Source organism: Anguilla anguilla, chromosome 19 (genome assembly GCF_013347855.1).
Source record: "Anguilla anguilla isolate fAngAng1 chromosome 19, fAngAng1.pri, whole genome shotgun sequence".
NCBI classification, from domain to species: Eukaryota; Metazoa; Chordata; class Actinopteri; order Anguilliformes; family Anguillidae; genus Anguilla; species Anguilla anguilla.
In genome coordinates, this window is record NC_049219.1 from 4,520,209 (window position 1) to 4,536,981 (window position 16,773).

The 16,773-nt window shown below is 40.0% G+C and overlaps 2 long non-coding RNA genes across 10 annotated transcripts; one reads left to right on the top strand and one right to left on the bottom strand.

Annotated features, from left to right (window-relative positions):
• Positions 1–2,286: 2,286 nt before the first annotated feature.
• On the bottom strand, positions 2,287–4,876 carry LOC118218972. Its single transcript, XR_004763616.1, has 3 exons — positions 4,799–4,876; positions 2,783–2,850; positions 2,287–2,445 (listed from the first exon to the last, which is right to left on the bottom strand). It is a non-coding gene; the product is annotated as an uncharacterized LOC118218972 (long non-coding RNA).
• Positions 4,817–15,148, top strand: LOC118218954. 9 transcript variants are annotated; one of them, XR_004763592.1, is made up of 4 exons: positions 4,817–4,860; positions 5,881–5,967; positions 13,418–13,559; positions 15,087–15,148. It is a non-coding gene; the product is annotated as an uncharacterized LOC118218954 (long non-coding RNA). The 9 variants fall into 9 exon arrangements; XR_004763588.1 differs by lacking the exon at positions 4,817–4,860 and adding an exon at positions 4,898–4,998; XR_004763590.1 differs by lacking the exon at positions 4,817–4,860 and adding an exon at positions 4,987–5,014.
• Positions 15,149–16,773: the final 1,625 nt, after the last annotated feature.

A 16,773-nucleotide genomic window follows, 5' to 3' on the forward strand; every position in this document is an offset into this window, starting at 1 on the left:
TTCTATGGGATTCAGGTCAGGGCTTTGTGATGGCCACTCCAGTACTTTCACTTTGTTGTCTTTAAGCCATTTTGTTACAACTTTGGAGGTATGCTTAGGATCATTCTCCTGCTGGAAGACCAAGTTCTGACCAAGTTTTAACTTTCTAGCTGATGTCTTGAGGTCTTGCTTCAGTATTTCTAGTTCATTCTGGATTTTTTATGCCGGCCTTGGAGTAGGGGCTTCTTCCTTGTACAGCAGCCTTTCAGGCCATGGCAATGTAGGATTCTCTTAATGATGGATGTAGATACTTTGGTACCTGATGCTGCCAACTCCTTCACCGGTTCCTTTGTTGTTGTCTTGGGGATCAGTTGAACCTTTCGGACGGAGTGTAGCACAGTGGGTAAGGAACTAGACTTGTAACCGAAAGGTCGTAGGTTCGATTCCCGGGTAAGGACACTGCCGTTGTACCCTTGAGCAAGGTACTTAACCGAAATTGCTTCAGTATATATATCCAGCTGTATAAATGGATACAATGTAAAATGCTATGTAAAAAGTTGTGTAAGTCGCTCTGGATAAGAGCGTCTGCTAAATGCCTGTAATGTAATGTAATAGTTTGTTTAGCCCTGGGAGTTAATTTGAACTCTGCAGTGTCTGTGGTCCCAAGGTTTTTATATTTGTATACAATTGTTTGTACAGATGTTTGTGTTACCTTCAGTTGTTTGGAAATTGCTCCTAAGGCGGAACCAGACTTGTGGAGGTCCACAATGTTTTGGCAGAGTTGCTTGGATTTTCCCATCATATCATGGGCAAAAAGGCAGTGGCTCTAAAAGTAGGCCCTTAAATACAGCCACATGTGCCAATTAACTCCCAGTTAACTCCTAATTATGACAAAAGTTACGGTAAAAAGTAATTGCATCAATTTCTGGAATCTTCCAGACTGTTTAAAGACACACTAAACTAGGTGTATGTAAACGTTTGACCCACTGGAATTCTGATATAGTGAATTAAAGCTGAAATAAATATGTCTGTAATCGATTGTTTTAAAATTACCTCTGATGTGAACAAAGCAGATGCCTCAATTAACTTGCCAAACTAAATGTATGGCAACATGAAATGTGCAGTTATGAAAGACTGAGTTTGAATATCTTTAGCCTAGGTGTATGTAAGCTTTTGGCCTCAACTGTATGTATGTGTATACATGTCTCTCTCCAGATTTCATTATGGTACATACATTTTTATGCATTATTATTTTTATTGTTATTATTATTATTATTAGTATTATTATTATTATTATCATTATCATTGTTATTATTATCAGTTACTCATAGAAAACACAGTACATAATGAAATATCTCAACAAAAACATGTTTTCAATGTACAAAAATGCCAAGATACTCACCCATACAAAGCACTGTCTATAAGCCTATAATTAAAACTTGCAAAATCTAGGCCTTTAAAAGTATTGACATCAATACTTTTGATATAAAAAAGGGGTGGGGCGGTGAATAAATAAATACATATAATAATGGAAAATATTTTGGCCTATTAAAACATTTTTTAATCTTACAAAACTATCCAGACATATGTTTGCCCAATTAATGTACTGTATGTCTGTGGGTTGCATAAAGTTTAGCACAATAGTACCATTTATTTTACAATGTAAAAATCATATTTGTGAATAATAACAATAATAATAATAATAATATTTTTATTCCAAACAGCATCCAAAGCACTGGATTCAGACAATTGTTCAAACATAGTGTCGCCATTTTCACAATTTCAGGTGTAACAACTGCATAGCTCAATTTCCGTGATTGGCGTTTCACTTTCATGTAACACATGAACTTTGAATGACAACGTTCTCAAAATAGAATGAGACCATCTAACAGCTCATGATATTAGCTCTCCATCAACACCAAACATGACTTTACTGCATATTAGATTGGCTATATAGTTTAGACAAAGCCCGTGAAACAAAGTCCTGGTCCCAAAAAACTTTTAAATGTGCCAGGAATCTGCTAAGATAACAAGAACCTGCTGGAAAGAGACCTCGCCAATTTAAGGTGGAGCGGAATTTTCGAGTCGGGAGCTGCGAATCGGGAGCCAACTTCAGCGTCGTAATCACTGACGATCAAATGCCATTTTCAAATAAATTGTGTAAATTAACAGATTACACAAATACCACAACTTTTGTTTTCGCGCATAATTTATGCACCGACATAGCCTACTATTCACCTCCAGGACCGACAACAAAAACAGATATGCCGTCTCAGAAACGTCAAACCCACCTTGATACATCTACGCCTTTGGATCATGCTTTTGATTGGATAATATACGTGACTCACCGAATCATTGACCAATAGAAACATGCTTTTGATCCGTCCATTTTGCTTTTGACACGTCCCGTCTCCAGATACTCCCGACTGGAGAAAGAGACTGTGGGTCAGATCTCACATTTTAGCCCTGAAATGCAAATAAAATAAAATAAAATGTCTTGTGGCGCATTTTGAATAAAATGAAGTGGAACTGGTAAGAGCAGATATCCTGGAAAGTCAGCTCTCGTTAGTCTTTTTTATGTTTTATTTAAATACTTCACAAACAAACACATATGATGAGTATAGAAAGGGCAAATAACCTTAAAAATTGTCAACAGCAAAAAAAAAAGGGAGAGAAAGGAAACAGTTGATTCGGGAAGGCACAAGAAAATGTACAGACAAAATACCAAAAATTACACATAAACAAAAGCACGTGCTTGTTATTTCTTATTATTTTGTCATAAGAAATGATAAAAATTACTTACCTCACACATTAGCATGTTACATAGGGCCATCATTCAGGATGTTAATGGGTCAGTGACTGGCAGGGAGACTGGTGGAGCGTTAAATAATTAATAAATAAATAAATAAATAAATTTAATTTGCTGTCTGTAGTAGGCTATTTGTCTTGAGATGGTTTGTTATAATCATAAAGGCTTATTTCTGTGTTCAGCCTACAGATATTGGAGAACTCTAAGTCCCAACATCAATATAATTCACAAGTTGTTGAATAGGCCTGATATATGTACAGTAAGCACCATAATTCATTGGACAGTGACACATTTTTTGTTATTTTGGTTTGAAAGGATACAATGACAATGAGGTTGAAGTGCAGACTGTCAGCTTTAATTAGAGGCTATTTTCATACATATCGGATGAACCGTTTAGAAATTATAGAACCTTTTGCACATAGTCCCCCCCATTTTCAGGCATCAAAAAATATTGGACAGTTTAGCATAATGTAGAATAAAGTAATCATTTTTAATATTTGGTTGCATATCCTTTGCATGCATGACTTCTTGAAGTCTGCGATGCACAGACATCACCAGACGATGGGTATCTTCCCTGGTGATGCTCTGCCAGGCCCGTACTGCAACCATCTTCAGTTCCTGTTTGTTTCGGGGACTTTTTGCCTTCAGTCTCCTCTTCAGCATGTAAAATGCATGTTCAGTTGGATTCAGATCCGGTGATTGACTTAGCCAGTCAAGGATTTTCCACTTTTAGCAGTATGTTTCGGTCATTGTCTTGCTGCATGATGAAGTGCCGTCCAATGAGTTTGGAGGCATTTGGTTTGATCTGAGCAGATAAAATATTTCTGTAGACTTCATAATTCATTGTTCTACTTCTGTCTGCAGTCACATCGTCGATGAAGACAAGTGAGCCCGTTCCACTGGCAGCCATACAGGCCCAAGCCATAACACCCCCTCCGCCATGTTTCACAGATGAGGTGGTATGCTTTGGATCATGGGCATTTCCTTTTTTTCTCCACACTTTCCTCTTTCCATCACTCTGGTACATGTTAATCTTTGCCTCATCTGTCCACAAGACTTTGTTCCAGAACTCTTGGGGCTTTTTTAGGTGCTTTTTAGCAAACTGTAATCTCGCCTTTCTGTTCTTCAGGCTTATCAGTGGTTTGCATCTAGTAGTGTACCCTCTGTAGTCCTGCTGGTGTAGTCTTCTACGTATGGTAGACTTTGACATATCTACACCTGCATCAAGGAGAGTGTTTTTGATCTGTTGGGCTGTTGTTGTTAGGGGGGTTGTCTTCACCATAGAGAGTATTCTCCGGTCATCCACTACAATGGTCTTCCTCAGTCTACCGGGTCTTTTGACATAATTGAGTTCACCAGTTGTTTTTTTTCTTGTTAATGATGAACCAAACTGTTGACTTGGGCATGCCCAGGGTTTCTGCAATGTTCCTGATTGATTCATTTTCATTTCTGAGCCTTATGACAGCCGGCTTATTTTGCATCGACACTGCTGTCTTCCTCATGTTGTCACACCCCAACAACAATCTCCAAAGGCAATTGCAAAGTCTAGAATCAAGACTAGACATCAACAGCTCTCTTCTGCATTCACTAACGACACAAATTAATACACCTGCCAAACGAAACACATCTGTGAAGCCAATTCAACAAATACTCGTAGTACCTTAAAATGGGGGGACCATGTACAAAAGGTTCTGTCATTTCTAAACGGTTCATCCGATATGGATGAAAATGCCCTCAAATTAAAGCTGACAGTCTGCACTTCAACCTCATTGTCATTGTATCCTTTCAAACACAGAGTGCTAGAGTACAGAACCAAAATAACAAAAAATGTGTCACTGTCCAATGAATTATGGTGCTCACTGTATGTGCTAAAATTTGGCAAAGATCTACATGGATGAAATATTTGTTTATTCTGCATAACTTATTAAATACTGTGACTGATGCAGCTAATAAATTATACCTGCAGATTCCCATTCCTCCCCGCAGCCCTTTACCTTCAGCTTCTCTCACCTCAGTTCCACTCCACAACAGATGACTCCACCCATCGAACATTCAGTTGAGCAGGTAAACAGGTAAGTAAGGAAAGGTCAAAACAGAAACGGAAGCTTAACGGCCATTTTAAAAATGGAGGAGAAAGAAATCCTAGGAAAGAAGGAATAAAATGAAATGTAAAAAACTGAGTAAACAGTCTGTTGTGGAGTGGAACTGAGGTAAGAGAAGCTGAAGGTAAAGGGCTGCGGGGAGGAATGGGAATCTGCAGGTATAATCGCATTAACCCGCGTATTTCAGAAAAACGAATAACTGGCAATAAAATAGCGAGTTTAATGCGTAGCCTAACAAGCTAAGAGCTCATACGGAATCCAAACAGAAATTAATTTTAAAATAACCTTTAAAAGAAAGTTTACTTCAGTTTTTTTGATATTCCATGACCACTTCTAGCCTAGTGAGACGGACGTCACAGGACTTGTCGCGTGTTGTTGACATTTTTACACTTACTGCACTATAAACCCTGATTTGTTTTAAATTAAACAATTAAGGGGTTGTCACTTTTTTCACGTTTTAGAGGGAATCATTCCCATTAGCCTACTAAAATTAAGTGGTTTGCAGTATTGAGGAAAAATATACAGTGGAGTGATTATGTTAGGCAGAGATTACTCTAGGCCTATATGATATCATTTTACTCATAGTCGGACACCCTCCAGAACCCGGACACGCTTCTTTGCGGCGTTGGTCCCGTCCTTTTTATTGAAAATCTCGAAAATATGTGGGGTTTGGAAGTAGCCTAGGTGTCCGGTAATTAGGGTAATTAAACTACCTTTGTGTGAAATTCCATGTCCATCCAAACATATATGAACATATTAATTAATAAACATTACCCTGTTCGAGTGAATAAAATGGGGAAATTCGGCATTGGATGACGATCTCGCTACAGTTTACTGTCTACTCTCGCAGGCTTTGACTGGGGGTGTCCGTCTATCTTTGACTAGGCTAACCGACGGAGGTCTTCTAGTTTTCCCACTAGGAAAAAAAAAAGGTTAGCTGACCTTACAATTCCTATACGTATGTGTTTGTGACAAGTTGTCTGTTGTCAGTTGCTGTGTTTCAAGCTGCTTATATATCGGGTGAACGGACAAGGAAGAACGCAGGCACCTATTACGCGAAAAAGCGTCCACCCACAGGTAAGCGGACGAAAAGGCTGCGTCCGAATCAAGCGGCCAAAACCGGACTTCGTTTTTGAAGCTCATTTCCTGGTCTTGTTGTTCCTGGCTGCTCACTAGCGCCACTACGATTGGCTTCAGTATAGGTGTTTTCATATCCGGTTTCCATGTAAGTCTACGGTACAAATGCGGGCAAAATACAAAGTCAATAATTTTTTCTCATGAGAACAAATAGTCACAATATATGTATTTTATTCGTCTTATGACTGTCCATGGGTCGATTTAATGATTTATTGTGTCATTTGAGCACTGTTATAATATTTGTTGTGGACCAATGAGGTACATTGCATCACTTCCTGATTACTGCTTAGGACTAAGCTACAGTAGGGGCTACAGTCTGTGGTCACTGGGGTGGGAGGTCGTGTAGGTCAAGATTTGGCTGATGTCGGTAAAATGTCCAATGGGGAGACATGTTGTTAGTGGGATAGGCGGCAGGAAAAATAAGAATGAGAAGAAGAAGAAGAAGAAGAAGAAGAAGAAAGAGAATAAGGAGAACACACAAAATCCCCTTAGTTTGGGGCTTTATTGTGTGGACATGTGAAGTTGTTTATAAAATCTGTCTGTTGAAATGGGGTCAGAATGTACAGAATTTAATGTTTTTAAGGGCTGAGTGTCTGTGGCTGTTGCGGTTATTTCTGTGGGGAACCCTGAAAAGTGCCAAACTTTCAGTGCTGTATAGGTATGGGGCATGCCCCCGCCAAGGCGTAACTTGGCGGGATGGCATACCTGCCATCCCAATGTTCCGAAGATGGACTACTAAAAGCGCATCTTAATTACTTTGCCCCGTGCATTCTTACAGTGTTGTTTCATGCAGGCTATATAAACGTGGACAACCCGGTGAAAAATATTACTTCATTACCAGGGTTGGAATTGAATTAAAAAAGGAATATAGGCTACCAGTCACAAAAGTGAAACGAAATGGTTGTTACATTGAGAATGGTTGCTCACGCTCATCCTCCTGTCCACTCATATTTATCGACATGAATCCCAATTAGTATGATTGTATGAAAATAATTCATTAAATTTAATGCAAGATAGGCATACCATGTTAGGCCTACAAATTTACTACTGTACATATCATCATTCATAAGTTTCAAACATGTGAAATTAAAAACATAATCTAGCTAAAAACGTTTCATTTCCCTTTTTCTTGAAAGACAGACTTCTGTGTTATGGTTAATATGCTGATTGTGATTTGATTATAAGCCTATGCATATAATAGCTTAAGAACCACCGCACAACTCATGTTGATCGTTTGTTTTCGTGAACGGCTGAATTGTGCTTCACTTTAAATGTTGCTGCCGTAAGGAATTGTGGGACGGCATTATCTCCTTTCCTTTCGTAAAGGACGGTCCAGTGTGCCCTATGCTAAAGGAGATAAGATAGGAAGCATTGAAGCACCTTTCCTTAGCATTTAGAGAATTCGAACAGCTCTTATCATGGCTGCCACTTAGATACTTCCGGGTTATTTCACTGAGTTAGGAACCTTCCTAAGCAAAAAAATTTCGTCCTATGTCTTTTCCTAACCACTTTTCCTTGACCTCGATGGAAAACGTCATGAGGTTAAGGAAAGATGTTAAGGAGAATTTTTAAAAAACTTAGGAAAAGACAACCGCGGTGCCCGTGTTTCTGCCCGCGTTTCTGTCTGTGAGTTCTGCCCTGCCTGAGTTCTGTTTTTTTTTTTTTTTGAAAATTCAGCTGTTTTTGTTTTTGAAAGTGCCCTGTCTGGCCTTGTTTTTGTTCCCTGTTTTCTGTTACCTGTATGAGAGTAAAGTCTTTGATTGTATTTGCCATTTGCCTGGTGTTTTTCCCCACTCTGTGTTTGGGTCCTGGTCCCCCGGTACCTGACATATCTTAAATCCGGAGGAATGAACTGAATTTATGACTAAGTCAGAGCTAATGTGGAGATCTCTAATTTGAGTTATGACTAGTCATAATTGAAATGGCGATACAGTATCTGGAGTTCACGTTTTGGATAGTCAAAACTGAATTGTAGGTATCTTTTAATTGGAGGTCCCATACAACTGAATGGCGAAAGAAACTTCAATCTTACTAGCAAAATGTAATTCGAGATATTGAAAGCTTTTTTGATGAGTGAAAATGCAGTTACATCTTAAATTAGCTCTTTGACTAGTCATAAATCAGTTACAGGTACCTGTAATGTGAATCTGGTCAGGCTATTAAATGTTTGTGGCACAATACCTTAATTAGCATTGGGGGGAACTGGCGCCCTCTAGTGTGACGATTGGATTCAGGTAGGGTTGTTATTTCCCAAAAATATATAAAAATATTTTGAACCCCTAAAGATTCTTATAAATAAAATAAAATCAAACTCAATCTACACCAATATTAAGAGAAACTCTTGTGGCCTTCCATGGCTTCCTGTTTCACTGGAGGATTAAACTGAGAACCTGCTTGTGAAACCCATTTTTCATCTTCGCCACAGAGAAAGACAAAGAACTGATGAACGAAATGAAAATGGATGCTAACCTTTGAAAATCAGGCAATGGATCAAAAAATAAACTGAAGATGCTAATTACTACTGTGAGGGCAATAATGAAGACGTTTAAAACTGCTGGAGGGCAGCATGGTGGTGTGTGTGGAGTTTGCATATTCTCATCCCATGTCTGCATGGGTTTCCTCCCACAGTCCAAAGACATGCAGGTTAAGCTAATTGGAGACACTAAATTGCTTGAATGTATGAGTGTATAAGTGCATGGTGTGTGTGCCCTGTGATGGACTGGTGACCTGTTCAGGGTTTTTTCCTGCCTCTTGCCCAATGCATGCTGGGAGAGGCTCCAGCCCCCCTCACAACCATGTCCAGGAATATGATGTGGGATGGATTTAAGGATGCATATACTGAAAAGAAAAATACGGTGGTGGATCTTTAATGTTATGGGGCTACTTTGCTCACACTGGTCCTGGGGCCCTTGTTAAGGAAAGCAGCATCGTGAACTCTACCCAAGTACCAGGACAATTTAGCCCTAAACCTGACTACCTCTGCCAGCAGACTGAAACTAGTGGATCTTTCAGCAAGACAATGACCCCAAATTCACGTTAAAATCCACAAATAAAAAGGTTAATGATGCAGAAGCATCATTGTGCAATGGCTACAACAGTCTAAAGACTGCTGAAACTCCCTGAAAACCTGTGACTCAATTGAACAGCACAGCCCATAAGCACGGATCAACAAAGACATCAGGATCTGGAAAGATTGTGGGTGGAGAAAGAGTCTAAGATCCCTCCCAATGTGTTCTCTGGTCTTATAACACGTTATGTAAAAAGACTCAGTGCCATTATCCCTGCGAGGGGAGGGTGCACACAGTACCAAATACAGGGGTGCCAATAATTGTGACGCACAATTTTTGTAAAATTGTATCATCTGAGAAATGTGTCATTTTGGTAGTTTCCATTATATCATTAAATATATTCCGTATGTTGGACAATGAAAATATACCTCAGCACTGGTAATCCTTATATTGAACGGTCTTAGTAATTGTTATCATGGGTGCAGAATATTTTGGAAGGAATTGTATTACTGTACAAGTTTATGGCTCAGTTAAATTCCAGATTTGTCGCTGTCTGTTCTGTGAGATTTGATGTATGTGTGTGTCAAATTCAAACCAATTTAAACAGAATAAACACGCCATATTCACGGGAATCTAATCGAACGGAATTTATATATTACAACAGAGGCAACCAAATGATAAACAAACAAAAAAAACAACAACAAAATAACGATATGGCAAGTATTTGATCAGGAAAACATAAACCCAGGTACAATCATTACTCAACTGGCAATGTGAAATAATAACTGATCGTCCATTGAATAACAGTTAAAGTTGAAGTCCGAGTTTAGTTTAGTTGTCCGGTATCCACGGAAACACAAATCCAGAAAACGTGCCAAAAATAATAGGCTAAGTCCTGAAACCAAAATTAATGCATAAGTGCAAGAATCTTCTTTCCTCTCCAAAAACAAATAATTAAGCAATGCATTGCATTCAAAGAAGCAAAAAAAATAAATAACCCAAAAAGCTTCGGCTCACCCTCCTGATGCAGTAGAAGAGAATTCTTTTAAAACGTAGGTTCAGCAGGTTACTCGTTTTCGTGTCTTGGAGCTGTGTTGAATAATTGTAGATTGAAAAAAATACAATCCAAACAAAAACGCCAACAAATCTCAGGATTCTTGATTATTTTCTGCTGACTCCCCTTTACTCCATTCTCCATTGCTACCTCTTGCCCCCAATCTATTTCAAAAACCACCTGGCCCGTCACCACCTGTTTGCTGCTTGAGCGCAACTCTTAAAGAGCCGGCATACAAATTGCGATACTTCGCAAAGGACTCATTATTGGGATGGCAGGTATGCCTTGGCGGGGGCATGCCCCATACCTATACAGCACCGAGAGTTTGGCACTTTTCAGGGTTCCCCACAGAAATAACCACAACAGCCACAGACACTCAGCCCTTAAAAACATTAAATTCTGTACATTCTGACTCCATTTCAACAGACAGATTTCATAAACAACTTCACATGTCCACACAATAAAGCCCCAAACTAAGGGGATTTTGCGTTTTCTCCTTCTTCTTCTTCTTCTTCTCATTCTTATTTTCCCTGCTGCATATCCCACTAACAACATGTCTCCCCATTGGACATTTTACCGACATCAGCCAAATCCTCACCCTCACGACCCAATCAAAAACTCGCATACACACGCAAAATACCCATACCTTTTTACTCTGAAACATTTCGTGTTCAAAAAGCTGATCTGCCTGTGGCCTAGTGGGTAAGGTTACAGTCTTGGGAACATGGGGTCTTAGGTTCAAGCCCAGCTAAGGGCATGTTTCTTTAACCTACTTTTACCCTCACTAATAATTGTCTACTACTTCTCAATTATTGCTTTTGCACCATATCTACCCACCGTTCACCGAACGTATATACTGCATTATGACGTACCGTCTGCACGTTCAGTTATTAACCGGCTACAATATTGCAAAGCCATACGGATTCAACGGGAGCTTTTCTGTGCTTACTGGCCTGTGTTCTTCTTTAAAACCATGGACAGGTTTGCTAATGATATTTCACGCATTGTATAGCTATGTCATGGTGCTGCACTAACAAAGTCACAGACTGGTAAACCTCCGGTTGAAGGATTGAATCCCGCCTCGCCCTCAGGCAGATATTTTCCTCTTTTACACTAACGTTTTCTTATGCTTTTATATTTTCTTTACCAAAACTCACTCACGGCCACCCATATGCATTTCATGACAGCAAATGTATTCCTTTTATTAAAAAGTTACACCAGTTCACCACTGTGCCATTTCTACTAACTATATATCTTCACTTGGCTACCGTACAAAACCTTCCTCTCAGCAAACGCCACGTTTCTACATTCATGTTACCTCGCCCTGTTCTCTATCTAGCCACATACAAACAATTACTACGTATGTACGTTCTGCAACTCCCCATTAAAACATTACATTTAAAATCATGACTCACTCATAAGTATAACTACTAGTACTGAACATGAGAAAAGCACATCAGTGCAATAGAATTCACACGTCACTTAACCCTCCACTTTAACAGCCAATGTTTTATACCGACTGTTATGTCGTTCCATAAGGAAACTAAGCTCGCTCATGGTCTCTTCATTTACTTCGCATTATAGTCTGTGATCATGTCAACCTTCACCTACATGCCCATTCTGCTAAAAACATATTGTTTCAACTACGCAATTTCATCATTTCATCCTAATTTCTCTCACGCTGTTGTTATTTTCTCATATGCAAAGCCTGCTGGGACATATGTGTCTGCTCCTATTCTCCACTATCAAGTTTTCCGGTTCTAGCTTAGCAAAACAGCAAAGAGGTTTCCCACCTGCAGATAAGCCTATCAAAATGCCTTATAAACCTTACAAACACTAAAAGTGCATCTCCATGAAATAACAGATAACGGAGCAGGACAGCAGAGTACACAAGTTGCGACCTAGGGAGCTCTAATTCTACGGGCTTGCTGATTCCTTTCTCAATCAAGGCTCGTTGGATGGCCGTCAAATCCGCGAGTACATACACTGGCCATATTTCACCTTCGTTTCTGTTGCGTTTACACTTATGCCATCGCACCCTTTGTCACAGCCACTGTTTTACATATAGAGCAAACCGAAACTGCTAAACAGTACACGCTCATCAGACTGTACAAATTCACACAAGGATAGCCATAATCCACAACCGTTTCTTACAGGGTCACTTCGCATTTCTCACTCATAATAAAACGCTTTGCAAAAAGAAATGATATCTCATAAAAAACATGTTTTCAACGTACAAAAATGCCAAGTTACTCACACATACAAGACCACTCCAGGCCTGCCATTAAAAGTATTGATATCAAAATGACGCCAGGTTACGGTACTACAAACAATATAGGCTATCTTGCCTCACCGAAATTAAATAAGATGAATTCCAAAGCAATGCTACCCAATATTTCCTCCATTCTTTCAAGTCACTTGGCCCTGTGTTTTGTAATCTTACCATTTTACAATGTCATGAAATCTTTGTGTCAGATCACAGAGTCAAATATTTCGAATTGCCTCATGGAACACACTGAAATTCATGTACAAAACTGCTGCTGAGTAACTACAGGAAGCATATTTCTCCAGAAAACATGTTTATACTTGCTTCTGAACTGAATTTGAGTACATGTACAAGTTATTGTAGATTTGCTACGTACAATAAATACTGCATGTAAAATACATATTGTACACACATAAATAGAGAACTTCTTTATCCCCATGGGGACATTTCCCTAGCAGCATGTTACATTCACATTTACGAACACACACTTATACCAAGAAACATACTATCATTCACGCAACAGAAAGGCTGGGCAGCAAAATACATACATACCAACACAAATTGGACATATAGACGCCTATTCAATCAATCTTGACTGTGAGACAGCTATCCACACATATGTTTGGCCTGTCCATGTAGTGCATTCTTATACACACAGGGCCAAGTGACTTGAAAGAATGGAGGAAATATTGGGTAGCATTGCTTTGGAATACATCTTATTTAATTTCGGTGAGGCAAGATAGCCTATATTGTTTGTAGTACCGTAACCTGGCATCATTTTGATATCAATACTTTTAATGGCAGGCCTGGAGTGGTCTTGTATGTGTGAGTAACTTGGCATTTTTGTACGTTGAAAACATGTTTTTTATGAGATCAATACATAGGCTACATTGAGTATATCAGTGGGATAAAATGCAAAAATAACATAATATGGTGTGTACATATTTTAATGCACCAAACGTAATTTAATTACCTTTTTGTGTTACACATTTACATTATGTGGCCCTCACAGTGTATTATTATGTCTGTGCGTTATCATGTTCTTCTTGTGTGTATTTACAGGTCTGCCAATTTGGGTCAGAACCCACTTGTGAATCTGATCTGGTGTGTTCAGGTGTCCTGAGACAGGGGGCGCTGTTTCTAAAATGAGTTCCTCAGAGGAGACCGAGACTGACGATGGAACCCACGGCCCTGCGAGAAAGAGGTAAAAATGCATGAGTCAGAGAGTTAATGTGCTGTGAGTTAGAGCTGCAGTAAGAAGATGAGTTTAACTGGAAGCTCTGTCTCCATGTGCTGTGAGTTAGAGCTGCAGTAAGAGGATGAGTTTAACTGGACGATCTGTCTCCATATGCTGTGAGTTAGAGCTGCAGAAAGAGGATGAGCTTAACTGGAAGCTCTGTCTCCATGTACTGTGAGTTGGAGCTGCAGTAAGAGGATGAGTTTACCTGGAAGCCCTGTCTCCATATGCTGTGAGTTAGAGCTGCAGTAAGAGGATGAGTTTAACTGGAAGCTCTGTCTCCATGTGCTGTGAGTTAGAGCTGCAGTAAGATGGTGAGTTTAACTGGACGCTCTGTCTCCATGTGCTGTGAGTTAGAGCTGCAGTAAGAGTATGAGTTTAACTGGAAGCTCTGTCTCCATGTGCTGTGAGTTAGAGCTGTAGTAAGAGGATGAGTTTAAATGGACGCTCTGCCTCCATGTGCTGTGAGTTAGAGCTGCAGTAAGAGGATGAGTTTAACTGGACGCTCTGTCTCCATGTATTGTGAGTTAGAGCTGCAGTAAGAGGATGAGTTTAACTGGAAGCTCTGTCTCCATGTGTTGTGAGTTAGAACTGCAGTAAGAGGATGAGTTTAACTGGAAGCTGTGTCTCCATGTGCTGTGAGTTAGAGCTGCGGTGAGAAGATGTGTTTAACTGGAAGCTCTGTCTCCATGTCCTGTGAGTTAGAGCTGCAGTAAAAGTATGAGTTTAACTGGAAGTTCTGTGTCCATGTGCTGTGAGTTAGAGCTGCAGTAAGAGGATGAGTTTAAATGGAAGCTCTGTCTCCATGTGCTGTAAGTTAGAGCTGCAGTTAGAGGATGAGTTTAACTGGAAGCTCTGTCTCCATGTGCTGTGAGTTAGAGCTGCAGTAAGAGGATGAGTTTAACTGGAAGCTCTGTCTCCATGTACTGTGAGTTGGAGCTGCAGTATGAGGATGAGTTTAACTGGAAGCTCTGTCTCCATGTACTGTGAGTTAGAGCTGCAGTAAGAGGATGAGTTTAACTGGAAGCTCTGTCTCCATGTGCTGTGAGTTATACCAGTAGTGTAGGAGCCGTTTATGAATTTTTTTTGTTATTGTAAATGAGAATTATTAATAATGAATTAACTATGAAACTGTAAGCATTAGATTTGGGGATTCTTTTGATTTATTATTTGATATGCATTAATGCCTTATAATTTCCCGTCAGAAGACCTTACCTGGCCTGGTTACGTATGCTTACCTGTATATCTTACGTGGATGATAATGGTTACGGATGTGGGAGGGGTTAAGACCGGGGAAGCAAAAAGGTTTTCTACCGCACGACCGTACCGTTAGAGTATGAGTTTAAATGGAAGCTCTGTCTCCATGTACTGTGAGTTAGAGCTGCAGTAAAAGGATGAGTTTAACTGGAAGCTCTGTCTCCATGTGCTGTGAGTTAGAGCTGCAGTAAGAAGATGAGTTTAACTGGAAGCTCTGTCTCCATGTTTTGGTCACAGGGTCCGGGTAGAGAGGGCAGGGTCACCTGTACCCAGCTGTCTGTCTATGAAGAGTGATCATTCAATGCCTCATTCAATCAACTTCAGAGGAGAGTTCACAGGTGATCAAAGGTAATGATACAAGTTCACATTGGCATTATTGTTGAATTAATCTTAAATTTAATTGCCAACTTTCAGGTGTAGTGGGGTGCAGGATAGCACGTTCAGGTCCACATGGGTGTATTAAATCATTTTAAAGTGTCATGATGTGTTTTAGGCCTTGTCCACACGTATACAGATTTTTTAAAAACGTAGTTTTTTCCCTCCATTTTGGCCTCCCGTCCACACGAAAATGGCGCTTTAAGTCACTGAAACCTAAGGTTTTTGAAAACGCCTTCCAAGGCGGAGATTTTTTCAAAACTCCGGTTTCTCTGTCTTCGTGTCGACAAGAAAAACGGAGCTTTATGAAAACACTGACATCATGACGTCAACTCGCGCATCTGTTACCATGGCAATTGGTGTATTGCGCATGCGGCAATCATCGTTTTAGCATTCTCCTATGGAGGGAGATATTTTTTAAAACACCGGTCGTGTGGATGGGATTTTTTAAATTTTAAACGGAGGGGGAAATGACTACTTTTTCAGATTAATCCGTATAGGTGCGGACAGGGCCTTATATCACATTTGGATGTGCTGTGAGTTAGAGCTGCAGTAAGAGGATGAGTTTAACTGGAAGCTCTGTCTCCATGTGCTGTGTGTTATAGCTGCAGTAAGAGGATGAGTTTAACTGGATGCTGTGTCTCCATGTGCTGTGAGTTAGAACTGCAGTAAGAGGATGAGTTTAACTGGACGATCTGTCTCCATGTGCTGTGAGTTCGAGCAGCAGTAAGAGGATGAGTTTAACTAGAAGCTCTGTCTCCATGTGCTGTGAGTTAGAGCTCCAGTAAGAGGATGAGTTTAACTGGAAGCTCTGTCTCCATGTAATGTGAGTTAGAACTGCAGTAAAATGATGAGTTTAACTGGAAGCTCTGTCTCCATGTAATGTGAGTTAGAACTGCAGTAAAATGATGAGTTTAACTGGAAGCTCTGTCTCCATGTGCTGTGAGGTAGAGCTGCAGTAAGAAGATGAGTTTAACTGGAAGCCCTGTCTCCATGTGCTGTGAGTTTGAGCTGCAGTAAGAGGATGTGTTTATCTGGAAGCTCTGTCTCCATGTGCTGTGAGTTTGAGCTGCAGTAAGAGGATGAGTTTAACTGGAAGCTCTGTCTCCTTGTGCTGTGAGTTATAGCTGTAGTAAGAGGATGAGTTTAACTGGAAGCCCTGTCTCCATGTGCTGTGAGTTAGAGCTGCAGTAAAATGATGAGTTTAACTGGAAGCTCTGTCTCCATGTAATGTGAGTTAAACTCATCATTTTACTGCAGTTCTAACTGGAAGCTCTGTCTCCATGTGCTGTGAGGTAGAGCTGCAGTAAGAAGATGAGTTTAACTGGAAGCCCTGTCTCCATGTGCTGTGAGTTAGAGCTGCAGTTAAAGGATGAGTTTAACTGAAAGCTCTGTCTCCTTGTGCTGTGAGTTAGAGCTGTAGTAAGAGGATGAGTTTAACTGGAAGCTCTGTCTCCATGTGCTGTGAGTAAGAGCTGCAGTAAAAAGATGAGTTTAACTGGAAGCTCTGTCTCCATGTGCTGTGAGTTAGAGCTGCAGTAAGAGGATG